Here is a 17,913-nt window from a genome sequence, read left to right as displayed (position 1 = left end):
ACTTTAGCAGTGGTCAGCAGTGGTGAATTGCCTAGAGCCCTAAAGCCAGCAAAAAATGAAATTCAGCAAAGGATCAAAAACAGGAGGTCAGAAGCAAAAACGCTGGGGATAACCCTGCAAAAAAGGGCCATTACCAACAGATGGTGACATTATTTCTTGTCCATCCAGTGATCATAAACCACTTGTTGTTACCCTGTGTTGCCCAAAACTTGGAGTCCGTGGTTTTACTGTGGTGGACTCATTTGCAGCCAAGTTGTCATTTGTGATGGGATGAGATTGGCTTGGAAGTTGGCTGATATTCGTAAGGTCATGCACAGGCTTTTTGCAAACAAACCTGAGTAGGATTTTTTATTGTTTACATCTATCCTATATTTTCTCCCAGCAGCACCTATGTTTTTGACCTCCTTGCATCCATAATTAAAGGGATATTGATGAAACTGATTGCTCCTACTACGCACCAAGAACACTCCTGGTTCAATAGGAACTGCACAGGAGCCAAAAGATGTTTCCTATGGGCCTTGAATATTGTTTCACAGGCTTCGGTTGAGGTTGTGGACTGTAGAAGGGCTTATAAGTTAGCCATCAGGAGAAGGAAGATGGAACTTAAGGAGGAGGTCTGGGGCACTTTGGCTTTGGCCTGCAGAACAAGTAAATCAGGCTTATTTTGGCAGACGCTTAATTGTATCCAGCAGTCCAACATCAATTCTAACCGGCTGTGTGATAATATAAGTGCAGACTCCTGGGTCATGCACTTTAAACAGGTTTATCACTCGGACAATTGTCCCGAACTTGTGGTGTTACTACCCTGTTTTCCACTCCACATAGAGTTTACGGTTGAGGAAATTACTGTTGCAATTCATAATAGCCCTTTGCACAAAGCCCCGTGTCTCGAGGGAGTCCCCATGGATCTTTACAAAGTGGAGGTAGATCTCTGGGCCCTGATCCAAACTAATTATGCCAACACATCCTGTTGGGTGGGGTTGTCTAGGTCATGATGTTCTGCCCTTATTGTCCCTATCTATAAGAAGGGCAATGGGGCTTCACCTTGTTGTTACAGACACATCTCCCTTCCTGGCTCTACTGTTAAGATTATTGTCAGGGTTATTTTGGATAGGATCTTGTCCTGGGCCATGGGGAAACAATATAATTGCAAATGATCAGTATGGATTTAGACATGGGCTGGGGACTCAGAAGCATTGCCCAAATCTCTGTCTCCTTGTCCACAAGTACTCTGTGGCCAAAGATGGCCCTCTGTAGCTTGCTTTTATGGGCCTGGCTTGCGCTTTTGATAGCGTTGTTAGATGCAAACTTTGGGAGATTCTCCTTTCCCAGGAGCTTGATCCAGGTTTGGTGTTTTTTTTTTACTCACTCTTCATTATGATCTAAGCACCTGTGTCAGGTTTGGAAAGGGGGTGAAGGCACAGAGAGTTTTGGGCCAGGGCGTGCGGTGTGGAAGGGGTGCGTCCTTGCCCCCATTCTGTTCCTTTTATATATTAATGGACTGGAGGCTGCGCCGACCGCTAGGGGTGATGACCCACCAACTGTTAAGGGTAAATGTGTTCCCATCCTTTTATATGCTGACTACGCTGTTCTAATGTCCTGAACTCCAAATGGCCTCCAAGCCTTCTTGACTTGCTTTGCTGATTTTTATGAGCAGTTTGGGGCTGTGTACACCTCAGTCCAAGATGTTTGTGATGCTCTGTGGGCTGAAGCAAGTAAAAGGTCGTCATTTTGTACTCCAGGGCACTCCCTGGGGTTTGACCGCTGAATTCCCTTACTTGAGCATAAGTTTTGACTCACATGAGTCCTAGGGTCCCTAACTGAGACAAAGGCGTCTGAAGTTCTGCAATTCTGTGGGCTTCATTTTTAGCCTGGAGTCTACATTAGCAGCCTGTCAGTGTCAGCATTAGTTGAGATATGTGCCAAAAATCCAACCCTCACTTATGTTTCTAGTTTGTGGGGGTATAAAGTCACTAAGGGCCTCCAAGCTGAGGAGAGCAAGATTTGTAGCCACTTGCTTGGTGTTTCCCTAGGTTCACCTAGCTACGCCATTCACGAAGAACTGGGGCAGATGTATGTGGAAGATGCCATTAAGATTGCTCCCCTGATGTTCCGGTACTCTGGTGGAATCAGGAGGCCTCGCTGAACAGAAACATCATCCTGGACTGTCTGGGCTGTGACTTGGGCTTTTGCATCCTGTGGCTAAGTTTTGTGAGAGACACGTGCCATAGGCTGGGCAGACCAGATATATTCCTCTCGCCTGGTCAACTTACAGGGGAGGGCAAAAAATGGATTAAAGACACATATAATGAATTCCTGGTTAATGAAAGGGAGGCCTGCATTTTGCCGAATTCGGCAAATAAAGTGTATGTGTCACTTCAATCAACTTTGGGCATGGAATCATATTTGATCATGGCACGAAGTGCTTGGGACGGGGTCCTCCTTACCAGGTTTGGGCTAGGTTCCATCAGGTGTCAACCTTCCATTACCCTTGGTCAGTCTAACCCAAAGGAAAGCGCTGACCTGCCCTTGCAATGAGCGATTCCTGCAAACCCTTGCTCACTTTAGGTTTGTTCGTGGGTTTTATAATTGCTATCCTAGGACACATTTTGTTTCCTTTGTTGAGAGGTACTTCTATTTCTCAACACATTCCGGCCCTTCTGTATGTTCACTCTCTCCAGAATCTTCCATTTTGTGCTGGCTTTGCCACATTTCTGAAATTTGCACTATAGCACAGGCGATCTTTGATGTTTTAATTTTGATTTAGGCCTTGCATTGTGTACCCCCTGCTTTGATCTATCTCATTTATGGTAAGGAGCTTTTAATAATTTGTATGAACTTTATATTATGACCCCTTCATTTTTTATGTTACTATGTGATATTGAGGCACTTTAATGCCAGTTGTGGCAGTATACGATGTTCTGTTTTTTAACTGCTGTTTTTTTTATTGTACATGTACGATTAATTGTTTTTATGGTTTATCATTACAAACCGAAATAAGTTGAATTGAATAGTGAATCTCTGCCCCATTCCGTTTTGCGGTGACCAGTACTATTTATTTGCATTGTTGCCAAGAACATTAGTATAATGGATAACATACTAAGGGTTTTTCTGTCAATTCAGAAGAAATGTATACTTTTTGGGGAATAAAAAACCTAGCACTACCGCTGAGAAAAGGAAACGCCCTGCTTTTTTCCATTACTCAAGTGCTTCGTTCTAATCGTTAATGCCTTCTGACACGCAGGGCCGTGACTGCTAAGGAAACTCTGCTGGGCTGGACTAACGCTAACACCAGAGTAATCCCTCCACTGGGACAACGTTCGGTCATGGTTACATTGTGAATGGCCGCCCTCAATTAATGCGTTCCTCTAACCGATTACAGGCCCTCTAGTAATTTGTGCGGCCAACTCGTGTTTTTCAGACCTCTAAGACGAGGGTGTCTTGGCAGTGCTTTTTTTTTTTTTTTTTTTTTTGCTAGTGAAGAGCGCTTTCCGCCGCTATGTCACTGTCATAAAATGCGAATCCTGACTTGGAAGCTCCTATAAATCCAAGTGCAGAAACTAACATTTCTCCAAAGACCGTTCAGCATCCGCGGCCGTAAATCTTCCTCTCAACATGCTCATCCCTTGGGTGCAGTTAAAGGGGATATTTTCAGATTTATGATCTCTCCAGACTTGGGTAGAGTCCATAAAAAATATATTGCTGTACACATAGTAAGACCATCGCTGTCTTCAGTGTGGTTCGGTTTCTTTATTTCTTTATCGACCTTTTGATCTCTCTATGTGCTGTATGTAAGAAATGTTTACACAACTTATGATCTTACAAGACTCTAACAATTTCTTACAAGCAATCGTTCTTCCAATTGTAAACAAGCATTTGCAATGCAATGGGGCTCCATTGTGCTCGAGTTAGAGCTATTAGCGTTGTAAACTCCTAACCGGACTTTTCTTGCCACAAAAATTGAAAATGAAAACTAAAACAGTTTCACATAAGCGGGACGATTCAAAGCATCAAGGCCGCCATGAGCATTAGTGTGAAGGAGAGACACAAAAGGAAAAAGAAGTTCGCTCTACATCAAACCTATTGGCAAAAGTGCAATTAGCCATGTAACAGGGTTGATGTCCAAAGCTGTAACAAAAAACCCCAAGGAGGGACAAAGGTAAAGTACTTACCAATGATAACGAAGGATTTTTGAAGGGCAAGCCCATGAACCAGCAACAGTGATGGGCGTGGTTAAAAGCCCAAATAGATAACAACATGTCAGAAAAGCAACGCTTGCACACTGCTATGCTCGACCTAAAAATGGGGTGTGGCCCGGTAAAATGCCAAAACTGTTGAAAAATGTGGTTTTCTGATTCGGGTCCGCCTGTTCCGGAAAGATAGTGATTTTAGCACCGCAAACCCTTCGTTGATCCCATTTGCAGGGACAAAAACAGAAGCTTTCTTCTGCAGCACTTTTTTGCCATTTTTCCCCAAAAACTCAAATTTAAGCAGTGTTTTGGCTAATTTCTCAGCCTCCTCCAGGGGAGCCCACAAGCTCTGGGTACCTTTAGAAGCCCAGGATGTTGGGAAAAAAGATGCAAAATTGGTGTGGATAGCTTATGTGGACAAAAAGTTATGGGGGCCTAAGAGCAAACTACCCCAAATAGCCAAAAAAAGGTTCAGCACTGGCGTGGGGGGGGAAAGGCCCAGCAGCTAAGGGGTTAAGGGTAGTAATTTGTAATGACATGTAAAGAGCTACAGGGGGGACGTTCATGTTTTGTCTGAATCCGACCGATTCTTTTAAATGCTTTTAGACATTATTGTTTTTTCACTTCTTTGGGCAAGAGTACGCAATGCCCGCATGTTTAAAACATCTAGATGCTGAAAAAAATTATTTTGGATAGGAAAAGGTTGGAATGCGAAAGTACTTATTGGATGCTCCACAGATTTGAAAATACACAAAAATGGACAGCCTTCGATAAAAAACACAATATAAAGAACATGCTCTCGCATAAAGTGCTCATTCTGTATGTTAAAATGAAAACCAAGAGTAACCAGTGGAACGAGACAAACAAGTAACTAATCACCAAAAACTGGAAGGTGTACTTCGTCAGCACACTCCAGGCAATGCAAAAGCAGACCAGAAGAGCAGGAAGTGACCTGCTGGGCAATAAAAAACAAGCAATTTTCAATGCAATGTGTCATCCAGTTGCTCGAGTTAGAGCTATTAGCGTTGTAAACTCCTAATCGGACTTTTCTCGGCACATAAACTGAAAATGAAAAGTAAAACAGTTTCACATATGTGAGCTGATGGCTGCCATGAGCGTAAAGGAGACACACAAAAGGAAACAGAAGTTCGCTCGCAGTCAAATGTATCGGCAAAAGTGCAACTATCCATGTAACTGGCAAAAGTGCAATTATCCATGTAACAGGGTCGGTGTCATGCAAAGCGCTCACCTATTGCCCAGTGAGATCACGCTGCATAGGAAATAAAAAGAAAAAGTAATCCAGAAGCCATTCGGAAAACACAGAGCCTCCTATGTTTTCAGTAGTTTACCGGTGCTCTCAAAGAGGGCTAGACACCAGAAAAGGCATGACGTATGCATGCCTTTTACTAATGAAATCAAGTGAATTTTAAAAGACAAGCACACAAACCAATCAAACTGATGGGCGTGACATGGCTATGGTTAAAAGCCCACAGAAAGATTACAACAGGGGCCAGAGAGCTTGAGCCCTCGACTCTAAAAACAAATAGTGAAGGCAGGTCGTTGTTACGCATACTCCTTGTATATATAGAGATACAAAGCCAGGCTGTGTACAATTCATTAATTAGATGTACGAAATTAATACCTAATGGACACAAAAGTCTTTGACCTGATTAGGACATATTTAAATTTGGCTAGTTTTAGATGGAGGCTACTGCTAGAGCTCCATTAATCACCCTTAAAAAGGTTGTAGAGTATTGAAAGAGGGGCTTTGCACCACCACTATGCTGATAAATATTCTCTACAGCCATGTGATTGGTCAGGGGTTGTCCAATTACACCCATGAAGTAGTATCATCGCGAGAAACTGATAGAGATCCTAACGCAGTCCTAGTTTCAAATCAGCAACGTAGGGCTTTGCATGGTGTAACCCCATGACAAATACAATACATAAAATAATTTTTACATTGTGAACTCTTTGACAAATGCAATAGTAAGGGTCTTTGCATAATGAATACCGTGACAAATACATTTGTGAGATTCTTTACATTGTGACCTCAAACAGCACAGAATGGAACTTTATACCATTTGACACTGAGATCTCTGGTTGAAGAGATGCTAGAGAGGTTCACGTTTCAATTACTACATATGTAATTTTATCTTTAGCATTTCATTTTGTGTGAATAAAGTTACTGGCTCTTCATTAATATAAAGGTGAACAGACTTGCAGGTCATTAATTTATGAATGTTTGTTGGGTGTTTTGTGGAGTTCTGAGTTACTAAAACAGACCACTGCCCTGAGCAAGCCTAACCTTGGAATGCTTTGAGTCACTCTAAGGCTTTGGCAACACCCCTTTGTTGATCCTCTGCGTTAGGAGCATTTGATATGGCACTTGTGATAGCCCAGCTGATGTGGTAACCCAGATGACTTGTGCAGTCCTTTTTCTCATAACTGGTAGAGACAAGGGGTGGCTGGTAAATTTAGGAGGGAGGGGGGCGAACAGGACACACATGCACACATACAAACTCACTTACTCCCATTCGTTCTTTCCCACACACACATCCATTCACTGCACTTATTACCAAGTATTCAAACATACAAGCACACATGCACCAAACATTAATTTTAAAAAAAATCACACTTACCTGCAGCTCTGTTTCAGAGGTCCCCAGAGGGTTGTGACTGCTGCCTTCCCTCAGATTGGCCTTAGGTCAGCCTATGAGGAAAGGCAGTACCCCCAACTTCGTCCCAGAGTGGGATGGGGACAGTGAGACTTCTGTCCCACCCCACTCTGTGATAATGTGTCACTCGACCCTAGGTGCTTCAGGGCTTAAAACTATCACAGAGAGGGAGGGCTCAAAGGACATTTGCTGAGCCGGGGAGGTCATGCCCACAGGAGCTGTGATATCCACAGTCTATCAAAGTTCAGCTCAGGCAGCCAGGAACCTGCACATTTAGTGCATGTCTAGCTCCTTACTGCCTGACCTGCAAATTAGGAGTGTCTGTCAGGCTGACCGTTGCTCAGCCTGACAGACATTCTTCTTCAGGGGCAAAAGGGGAGGTGGGATTGCCCTCTGCCCCTATGGATGGGTCATGGCTAATAGAGATATTAACAGAGATTCTATGTCCAAAAGAATAGAAAGAGGCTTATATGGTGTAGCTCCATGACAAATAGAGATTGGTGGGATTTTACATTGTGGAACCTCTGCCAAATGGAATAGGAAGGGTTTTTACATTGGTTTACATTGAGAGATTTTCTTACATGGATCTCTAGTTCGGCAGGGTTACAGATGTCTGGTTTTCATTGTGTGCATTTGTAATTTTATGATTAGAATTTAGCTGTGCTGAAATTTAAGTACGTTTTATTTTTAAAAGAAAAATCACTAGCTGGACATTGATGTATTAAGTGTTATCATGTGTTTTACACCTTTCTGAGTTTCTGTTTGCACTCATCTCCCTGAGTAAGCCACGGGCTGCTCTGTTTCTCATACCAAAGGATCAAGAGCTTAATGAGTGTAGTTGGTGCTCAGCATGGGTACAATAGTCTAGTGGTCTTGGGGGTTTGGCTCTGCCTCTTTGTGGATATACTTCTCTACAGGCAGTTATTTAGGCAGGCGATGTGCTATGTGGATCTTGAATATCAGTAGTAGAATATTGATGGTATTTCTTATTGAAGTAAAATTATCATGGGTGCCATTATATGGAAGTTTTGAATAAAGTGCTTTTCTTTTTATAGCAATAATGACAATGTTTCCAACATCTAATACTTTAATATTGTGATTTTTTAATGTTTTTTTTATATTAACAATGTTTAATTTTATGTATTGCTTTTCTAAATGTTCTTTAATGTTTAAAAATGTGTTCCTATAATTGCAGTGTTTTGGGATTGTTAGGTTTACTACAGGACTTGAATGACAGCTGCTTAAAATGCTATCTCTTTAAATTAATTAAATTCCTCAATTATTATTATTTCTTATTATCTTTAGTTTCTAAAAAACTATAGCTATATCTATATCTTTATCTATATTTATATATATCCACAAACATGCACATATGCACACACACCCACACATTCACAAACACAGTCACTCTTTCCAGTGCTTCACGTGGACCAAAACTGACGGTGCAACTTGTCAGAACAAGGTGAGAGACTCATGTAAATGGCAACTCATGAAAATAACCGTTTAGTTATTATTTATATATATTTCATAGTATTTATATTTCCATCACATTTAAAGGTTTTATTTGAAATTAATTTTAACTTGCTATCATTTTAACTTTAGTAAGTAATGAATTGTTGATTTCTTGTTATTTATTTAATATATTTCTAAAAATAGATTTTCTCATTTTGTTTCTTTAATGTTGATAGTTTCAAGTGGAATAGTAAACTTGACACCCCAGAGGGAAATATATGTTTACAGTGTTGCTAATTTTTGATTGGGAATACTTTATTTGCACCCCCCTCCAGAATCCAACTCTTTCCCCAATGTTGCGTATTTTAGAGTTTAGAGTGAAAATAGTAAATCTGCCTTTGAAGAGTTCAACACTTTCCCAATGTTGCTTAGTTTGGAGTGAGGATTATAAATCTGCCCCCACATAGTCCAGCAATTTCCTTAATGTTTCATAGTTTGGATTATTGATAGTAAATAGATGTAGGAGGCTGGACTGGCTTGTAGTGAGTACCAAGGGGTACTTGCACCTTGCACCAGGCCCAGTTATCCCTTATTAGTGTATAGGGTGTCTAGCAGCTTAGGCTGATAGATAATGGTAGCTTAGCAGAGCAGCTTAGGCTGAACTAGGAGACGTGTGAAGCTACTACAGTACCACTTAGTGTCATATGCACAATATCATAAGAAAACACAATACACAGTTATACTAAAAATAAAGGTACTTTATTTTTATGACAATATGCCAAAGTATCTTAGAGTGTACCCTCAGTGAGAGGATAGGAAATATACACAAGATATATATACACAATAGCAAAAATATGCAGTATAGTCTTAGAAAACAGTGCAAACAATGTATAGTTACAATAGGATGCAATGGGGAAACATAGGGATAGGGGCAACACAAACCATATACTCCAAAAGTGTAATGCGAACCACGAATGGACCCCAAACCTATGTGACCTTGTAGAGGGTCACTGGGACTATTAGAAAATAGTGAGAGTTAGAAAAATAACCCTCCCAAGACCCTGAAAAGTGAGTGCCAAGTGCACTAAAGTTCCCCTAAGGACAAAAGAGTCGTGTTAGAGGAATAATGCAGGAAAGACACAAACCAGCAATGCAACAACTGTGGATTTCCAATCTAGGGTACCTGTGGAACAAGGGGACCAAGTCCAAAAGTCACAAGCAAGTCGGAGATGGGCAGATGCCCAGGAAATGCCAGCTACGGGTGCAAAGAAGCTTCAACTGGACAGAAGAAGCTGAGGTTTCTGCAGGAACGAAAAGGGCTAGAGACTTCCCCTTTGGTGGACTGATCCCTCTCGCCTTGGAGAGTCGTGCAGAAGTATTTTCCCGCCGGAAGGACGCCAACAAGCCTTGCTACACGCAAATCGTGCGTTTGGCGTTTTTGGACGCTGCTGGGGCCCAGGAGGGACCAGGAGGTCCCAAATTGGACCTGCAGAGAGAGGGGACGTCAAGCAAGACAAAGAGCCCTCACTGAAGCAGGTAGCACCCGGAGAAGTGCCAGAAACAGGCACTACAAGGATGCGTGAAACAGTGCTCGCTGAAGTTGCACAAAGGAGTCCCACGTCACCGGAGACCAACTTAGAAAGTCGTGCAATGCAGGTTAGAGTGCCGTGGACCCAGGCTTGGCTGTGCACGAAGGATTTCCGCCGGAAGTGCACAGGGGCCGGAGTAGCTGCAAAGTCGCGGTTCCCAGCAATGCAGCCCAGCGAGGTGAGGCAAGGACTTACCTCCACCAAACTTGGGCTGAAGAGTCACTGGACTGTGGGGGTCACTTGGACAGCGTCGCTGGATTCGAGGGACCTCGCTCGTCGTGCTGAGAGGAGACCCAAGGGACAGGTAATGCAGCTTTTTGGTGCCTGCGGTTGCAGGGGGAAGATTCCGTCGACCCACGGGAGATTTCTTCGGAGCTTCTGGTGCAGAGAGGAGGCAGACTACCCCCACAGCATGCACAAGCAGGAAAACAGTCGAGAAGGCGGCAGGATCAGCATTACAGAGTTGCAGTAGTCGTCTTTGCTACTATGTTGCAGGTTTGCAGGCTTCCAGCGCGGTCAGCGGTCGATTCCTTATCAGAAGGTGAAGAGGGAGATGCAGAGGAACTCGGCTGAGCTCATGCATTCGTTATCTACAGTTTCCCCAGAGACAGAGACCCTAAATAGCCAGAAAAGAGGGTTTGGCTACCTAGGAGAGAGGAAAGGCTACTAACACCTGAAGGAGCCTATCAGCAGGAGTCTCTGACATCACCTGGTGGCACTGGCCACTCAGAGCAGTCCAGTGTGCCAGCAGCACCTCTGTTTCCAAGATGGCAGAGGTCTGGAGCACACTGGAGGAGCTCTGGACACCTCCCAGGGGAGGTGCAGGTCAGGGGAGTGGTCACTCCCCTTTCCTTTGTCCAGTTTCGCGCCAGAGCAGGGGCTAAGGGGTCCCTGAACCGGTGTAGACTGGCTTATGCAGAATTGGGCACATCTGTGCCCAACAAAGCATTTCCAGAGGCTGGGGGAGGCTACTCCTCCCCTGCCTTCACACCATTTTCCAAAGGGAGAGGGTGTCACACCCTCTCTCAGAGGAAGTTCTTTGTTCTGCCATCCTGGGCCAGGCCTGGCTGGACCCCAGGAGGGCAGCTGCCTGTCTGAGGGGTTGCAGCAGCAGCAGCTGCAGTGAAACCCCAGGAAGGGCAGTCTGGCAGTACCAGGGTCTGTGCTACAGACCACTGGGATCATGGAATTGTACCAACAATGCCAGGATGGCATAGAGGGGGCAATTCCATGATCATAGACATGTTATATGGCCATATTCGGAGTTACCATGGTGAAGCTACATATAGGTAGTGACCTATATGTAGTGCACGCGTGTAATGGTGTCCCCGCACTCACAAAGTTCAGTGAATTGGCTCTGAACAATGTGGGGGCACCTTGGCTAGTGCCAGGGTGCCCTCACACTAAGTAACTTTGCACCTAACCTTTACCAGGTAAAGGTTAGACATATAGGTGACTTATAAGTTACTTAAGTGCAGTGTAAAATGGCTGTGAAATAACATGGACGTTATTTCACTCAGGCTGCAGTGGCAGGCCTGTGTAAGAATTGTCAGAGCTCCCTATGGGTGGCAAAAGAAATGCTGCAGCCCATAGGGATCTCCTGGAACCCCAATACCCTGGGTACCTCAGTACCATATACTAGGGAATTATAAGGGTGTTCCAGTAAGCCAATGTAAATTGGTAAAAATGGTCACTAGCCTGTCAGTGACAATTTGGAAAGAAATGAGAGAGCATAACCACTGAGGTTCTGATTAGCAGAGCCTCAGTGAGACAGTTAGTCACTACACAGGTAACACATTCAGGCACACTTATGAGCACTGGGGCCCTGGGTTACCAGGGTCCCAGTGACACATACAACTAAAACAACATATATACAGTGAAAAATGGGGGTAACATGCCAGGCAAGATGGTACTTTCCTACACAACCCCCCCCTAAATGAAGGACAATAAGACTAGCCATGACCTGATGAGTCTTCATTGTCTAAGTGGAAATATCTGGAGAGTCCATCTGCATTGGAGTGGCTACTCCCAGGTCTATGTTCCACTGTATAGTCCATTCCCTGTAGGGATATGGACCACCTCAACAATTTAGGATTTTCACCTTTCATTTGTTTTAGCCAAAGTAGAGGTTTGTGGTCTGTCTGAACAATGAAGTGAGTGCCAAACAGGTATGGCCTCAACTTCTTCAGAGCCCAGACCACAGCAAAGGCCTCCCTCTCAATGGCAGACCAACGCTTTTCTCTAGGGGTCAACCTCCTACTAATAAAAGCAACAGGTTGATCCTGGCCCTCAGAATTAAGTTGTGATAGGACTGCCCCTACTCCTAATTCAGATGCATCAGTATGGACATAGAATTTTTTAGAGTAACAAGGGCTTTTCAGGACAGGTGCAGAGCACATGGCCTGCTTCAGCTCCTCAAAAGCTTTCTGACAGCTTGCTGTCCATAATACCTTTTTAGGCATTTTCTTGGATGTGAGGTCATTAAGAGGGGCTGCAATGGAGCCATAGTTCTTAATGAACCTCCTGTAATACCCAGTGAGGCCTAGGAAGGCTCTCACCTGAGTCTGAGTGGTAGGGGGAACCCAATCAATAATAGTTTGGATTTTCCCCTGAAGTGGTGCAATCTGTTCCCCACCAACAAGGTGTCCCAGATAAACCACCTTACCCTGCCCTATCTGGCACTTTGAAGCCTTGATAGTGAGGCCTGCCTTTTGCAGAGCCTCCAAAACTTTCCATAGGTGGACCAGGTGATCATCCCAGCTGGAGCTAAAGACAGCTATATTGTCCAAATATGCTGCACTGAAAGCTTCCAGCCCTTGCAGGACTGTGTTCACCAACCTCTGAAAAGTGGCAGGTGCATTTTTCAAACCAAAAGGCATTACAGTAAACTGGTAATGTCCTCCAATGGTGGAAAATGCAGTCTTAGGTTTAGCATCTTCTGACAATTTGATCTGCCAATACCCTGCAGTCAAATCAAAAGTGCTTAGATACTTGGCAGATGCCAGTCTATCTATAAGCTCATCTGCCCTGGGTATAGGGTGAGCATCAGTTTTGGTTACCAAGTTGAGACCTCTATAGTCTACACAAAACCTAATTTCCTTCTTTCCATCTTTAGAATTGGGTTTTGGTACCAGTACCACAGGAGAAGCCCATGGACTGTCAGAGTGCTCAACCACTCCTAGTTCCAACATTTTCTGAACTTCTTGTTTTATGCAGTCCCTGACATGGTCAGGCTGCCTATAGATCTTACTTTTGACAGGTAAACTGTCTCCAGTATCTATAGTGTGCTCACACCAAGAAGTGGTGCCTGGCACAGTAGAGAAGAGTTCTGAAAATTGTCCTAGGAGATTTATGCAATTGTCTTTCTGCTCAGCAGTAAGACAATCAGCCAAAACTACACCTTCCACAAGAGCATCTTGATCTGTGGAAGAGAAGAGATCAGGTAGAGGATCACTGTCTTCTTCCTGTCCCTCATCTGTTGCCATGAGCAGGGTGAGATCAGCCCTGTCATAGTAGGGTTTCAGGCGGTTGACATGGAGCACCCTAAGGGGACTCCTGGCAGTGCCTAAGTCAACCAAGTAGGTGACTTCACCCTTCTTTTCAACAATTGTGTGGGGTCCACTCCATTTATCTTGGAGTGCTCTTGGGGCCACAGGCTCCAAGACCCACACTTTCTGCCCTGGTTGGTACTGAACCAAAACAGCCTTCTGATCATGCCATTGCTTCTGGAGCTCTTGGCTGGCCTGAAGGTTTTTACTGGCCTTTTTCATGTACTCAGCCATCCTTGATCTGAGGCCAAGTACATAATCCACAATATCCTGCTTAGGAGCTTTTAAAGGTTGTTCCCAACCCTCCTTTACAAGTGTGAGTGGACCCCTCACAGGGTGTCCAAAAAGAAGTTCAAAGGGGCTGAAGCCCACTCCTTTCTGGGGTACCTCCCTGTAGGCAAAAAGGAGGCATGGTAGAAGGATATCCCATCTCCTGCGGAGTTTTTCAGGGAGTCCCATAATCATGCCTTTGAGAGTTTTATTAAATCTCTCCACCAGTCCATTTGTTTGTGGATGATAGGGTGTTGTGAACTTGTAAGTTACACCACACTCCTTCCACATGGCCTTTAAGTATGCAGACATGAAATTGCTTCCTCTGTCTGATACTACTTCCTTTGGGAAGCCCACCCTGGAAAATATTCCCAGGAGGGCCTTTGCCACTGCAGGAGCTGTAGTGGTCCTTAAAGGAATAGCTTCAGGATATCTTGTGGCATGGTCCACTACCACCAAGATAAACCTATTGCCTGAAGCAGTAGGGGGGTCAAGGGGGCCAACTATGTCAACCCCTACCCTTTCAAAGGGAACCCCAACCACAGGCAGTGGGATAAGGGGTGCCTTTGGAGTGCCACCTGTTTTGCCACTGGCTTGACAGGTTTCACAGGACTTACAAAATTCCTTTGTGCCCTCAGACATCCTAGGCCAATGAAACAATGGTACCAATCTGTCCCAAGTTTTCATTTGACCCAGGTGCCCAGCTAAGGGAATGTCATGTGCCAGTGTTAGGAGGAACTTTCTGTACTCCTGAGGAATCACTAATCTCCTGGCAGCTCCAGGTTTAGGATCCCTATGCTCAGTGTACAAGAGGTTGTCCTCCCAGTAAACTCTGTGAGAGTCACTGACATCCCCATTAGCCTGTTTGACAGCTTGCTGTCTGAGACCCTCTAATGTGGGACAGGTTTGCTGTGCCACACTCAGCTCCTCCCTGGCAGGCCCCCCTTCACCCAAAAGCTCAGCAGTGTCTGCTTCCAGCTCCTCTGGTGTAGGTTCTGCACAGGGAGGGAATTCTTCTTCCTCAGAAGTTGAATCCACTGTAGAGGGAGGGATAGTAGGAAGTGGTTTGCTTCTACTAGCCCTAGCTTTAGGGAGCACTTGGTCCATTGTTCCAGGATCCAAGCTTCCCTGTCCTTTTTGCTTTTTGGCCTGAGCCCTTGTCAAAGCAAAAATATGCCCTGGAATGCCCAGCATTGCTGCATGGGCCTCCAACTCCACATCTGACCAAGCTGATGTCTCCAAATCATTCCCTAATAGACAGTCTACAGGTAAATCTGAAGCTACCACAACTTTCTTTGGACCAGTTACCCCCCCCCAGTTGAGATTTACAACAGCCATGGGGTGGCTTTGTGTTATGTTGTGAGCATCGGTTACTTGGTACTGGTGTCCAAGTATGTGTTGTTCAGGGTGCACCAGTTTCTCAATCACCATTGTGACACTGGCACCTGTGTCCCTGTAGGCCTGGACCTCAACACCATTTATTAGGGTTAGTTGCTTGTACTTCTCCAAGTTATGGGGGCAAGCAACCAAAGTGGCTAAATCAATAGCCCCTTCAGAGACTAAAGTAGCCTCTGTGGTCTCCCTAATTAGACCAACCCCAACTAAATTACCAAAAGTGAGCCCAGCTACTCCCTTGGATTGGCTATTAGTAGGTTTGCTCCCACCACCACTGCTATTAGTAGGGACACTAGGTGTAGCAGTAGGGGTTGTAGTGGTAGGAGCTGTGGTGCCTTTCTTTGGACAACTGGGATCTGTTGTCCAATGGCCTTTTATTTTACATAAATAGCACCATGGTTTCTTTTCCTTGTTCTGATTAAAGGAGGATTTGGGCCCACCACCCCCACCAGAGTGTTTTTGTGGGCCTGATGAAGACTCATTTTTAGATTTGTCCCCACCCTTGTCAGAAGACTTACCATCCTTCTTTTTGTTGCCATCTTTGTCACCCCCTGTATGAACTTTTCTGTTCACTCTTGTTCTGACCCATTTGTCTGCCTTCTTTCCCAATTCTTGGGGAGAGGTCAGATCAGAGTCCACCAAGTACTGGTGCAACAAATCAGACACACAATTATTAAGAATATGCTCTCTCAGGATTAAGTTATACAGGCTGTCATAATCAGTAACTTTACTGCCATGTAACCACCCCTCCAAGGCCTTCACTGAATGGTCAATGAAATCAACCCAGTCTTGTGAAGACTCCTTTTTGGTCTCTCTGAACTTTATCCTGTACTGTTCAGTGGTTAAGCCATAACCATCCAGGAGTGCATTCTTAAGAACTTGGAAATTATTGGCATCATTTTCTTTTACAGTAAGGAGCCTATCCCTACCTTTTCCACTAAATGATGGCCATAGGATAGCAGCCCACTGCTTTTGAGGGACATCATGTACAGCACAGGCCCTCTCAAGTGCAGCAAACCACTTGTTAATGTCATCCCCCTCCTTATAAGGGGGAACTATCTTGTGCAGATTCCTGGAATCATGCTCTTTTGCAGGATGACTATGGGGAATACTGCTCCTGCCACCATGGGTATCTAAACCCAACTTCTGTCTTTCCCTCTCTATTTCTAAAGACTGTCTATCCAAATCCAGCTGTTGCTTCTTGAGCTTCAGTCTGGTTTGTTCCACTCTCAATCTATTGAGCTCCCTTTCTAACAATCTGTCATCAGGGTGGGTGGGAGGGACATTTCTAGATACAGAGGTATGATGGGAATGAACAGAAGGAGACCTGTCCCTTACAGAGGGCACCCTAACAGCTTGGCTACCAGCATAATGTGAGAGCACACCATCAGTATGGTGTGATTCAACCTCTGTACCAACTATGCTAGACTGTCTAGTAATGGGCAGGCTGAGAAGTTTATTTCCTGAACCTTTTCCTGGGGGAGTCCCTGGATCAGATTGAGAACCATTAGCTACTTTTTCTACAGATTGGGCACTTATGGCCTTATCCTGTACTCTAAGCATATTAATTAACAGTTCTAAGGAAGGATTCTTCCCTACACTCGAACCTCTCTCTATGCAGAGACTCCTTGCTCCTTTCCAGCTAAGGTGATCATATGCAAGTTTGGACAGTTCAACATTTTTTCCTGTGCCAGACATTTTTTAGAGAGAGTTAAAGTGATAGAAAAAGAGAAAAAAGTTTTCAGAACTTTTTGGAAAGACAGAAAAAACTTTTTAAACTTTTAAGAACTTTTTGAAAGTTTAGAAGTACTTTTCAGCACTTAGAAAAGAGTGAAAAGAGGAAATGCAAAACTTTTTGGCTATGTGTATATACACTGACCTTGTTTTGTATATTTTTCTCTTATGAAAAGTACAATGACAAGAGTGGTAAGTAGTCTCAAGCACTTATCCCACCACTGCACAACCAATGTAGGAGGCTGGACTGGCTTGTAGTGAGTACCAAGGGGTACTTGCACCTTGCACCAGGCCCAGTTATCCCTTATTAGTGTATAGGGTGTCTAGCAGCTTAGGCTGATAGATAATGGTAGCTTAGCAGAGCAGCTTAGGCTGAACTAGGAGACGTGTGAAGCTACTACAGTACCACTTAGTGTCATATGCACAATATCATAAGAAAACACAATACACAGTTATACTAAAAATAAAGGTACTTTATTTTTATGACAATATGCCAAAGTATCTTAGAGTGTACCCTCAGTGAGAGGATAGGAAATATACACAAGATATATATACACAATAGCAAAAATATGCAGTATAGTCTTAGAAAACAGTGCAAACAATGTATAGTTACAATAGGATGCAATGGGGAAACATAGGGATAGGGGCAACACAAACCATATACTCCAAAAGTGGAATGCGAACCACGAATGGACCCCAAACCTATGTGACCTTGTAGAGGGTCGCTGGGACTATTAGAAAATAGTGAGAGTTAGAAAAATAACCCTCCCCAAGACCCTGAAAAGTGAGTGCCAAGTGCACTAAAGTTCCCCTAAGGACAAAAGAGTTGTGTTAGAGGAATAATGCAGGAAAGACACAAACCAGCAATGCAACAACTGTGGATTTCCAATCTAGGGTACCTGTGGAACAAGGGGACCAAGTCCAAAAGTCACAAGCAAGTCGGAGATGGGCAGATGCCCAGGAAATGCCAGCTGCGGGTGCAAAGAAGCTTCGACTGGACAGAAGAAGCTGAGGTTTCTGCAGGAACGAAAAGGGCTACAGACTTCCCCTTTGGTTG

This window comes from Pleurodeles waltl, chromosome 11 (assembly GCF_031143425.1).
Source record: "Pleurodeles waltl isolate 20211129_DDA chromosome 11, aPleWal1.hap1.20221129, whole genome shotgun sequence".
NCBI lineage: Eukaryota > Metazoa > Chordata > Amphibia > Caudata > Salamandridae > Pleurodeles > Pleurodeles waltl.
This window is presented reverse-complemented; position numbering follows the sequence as displayed.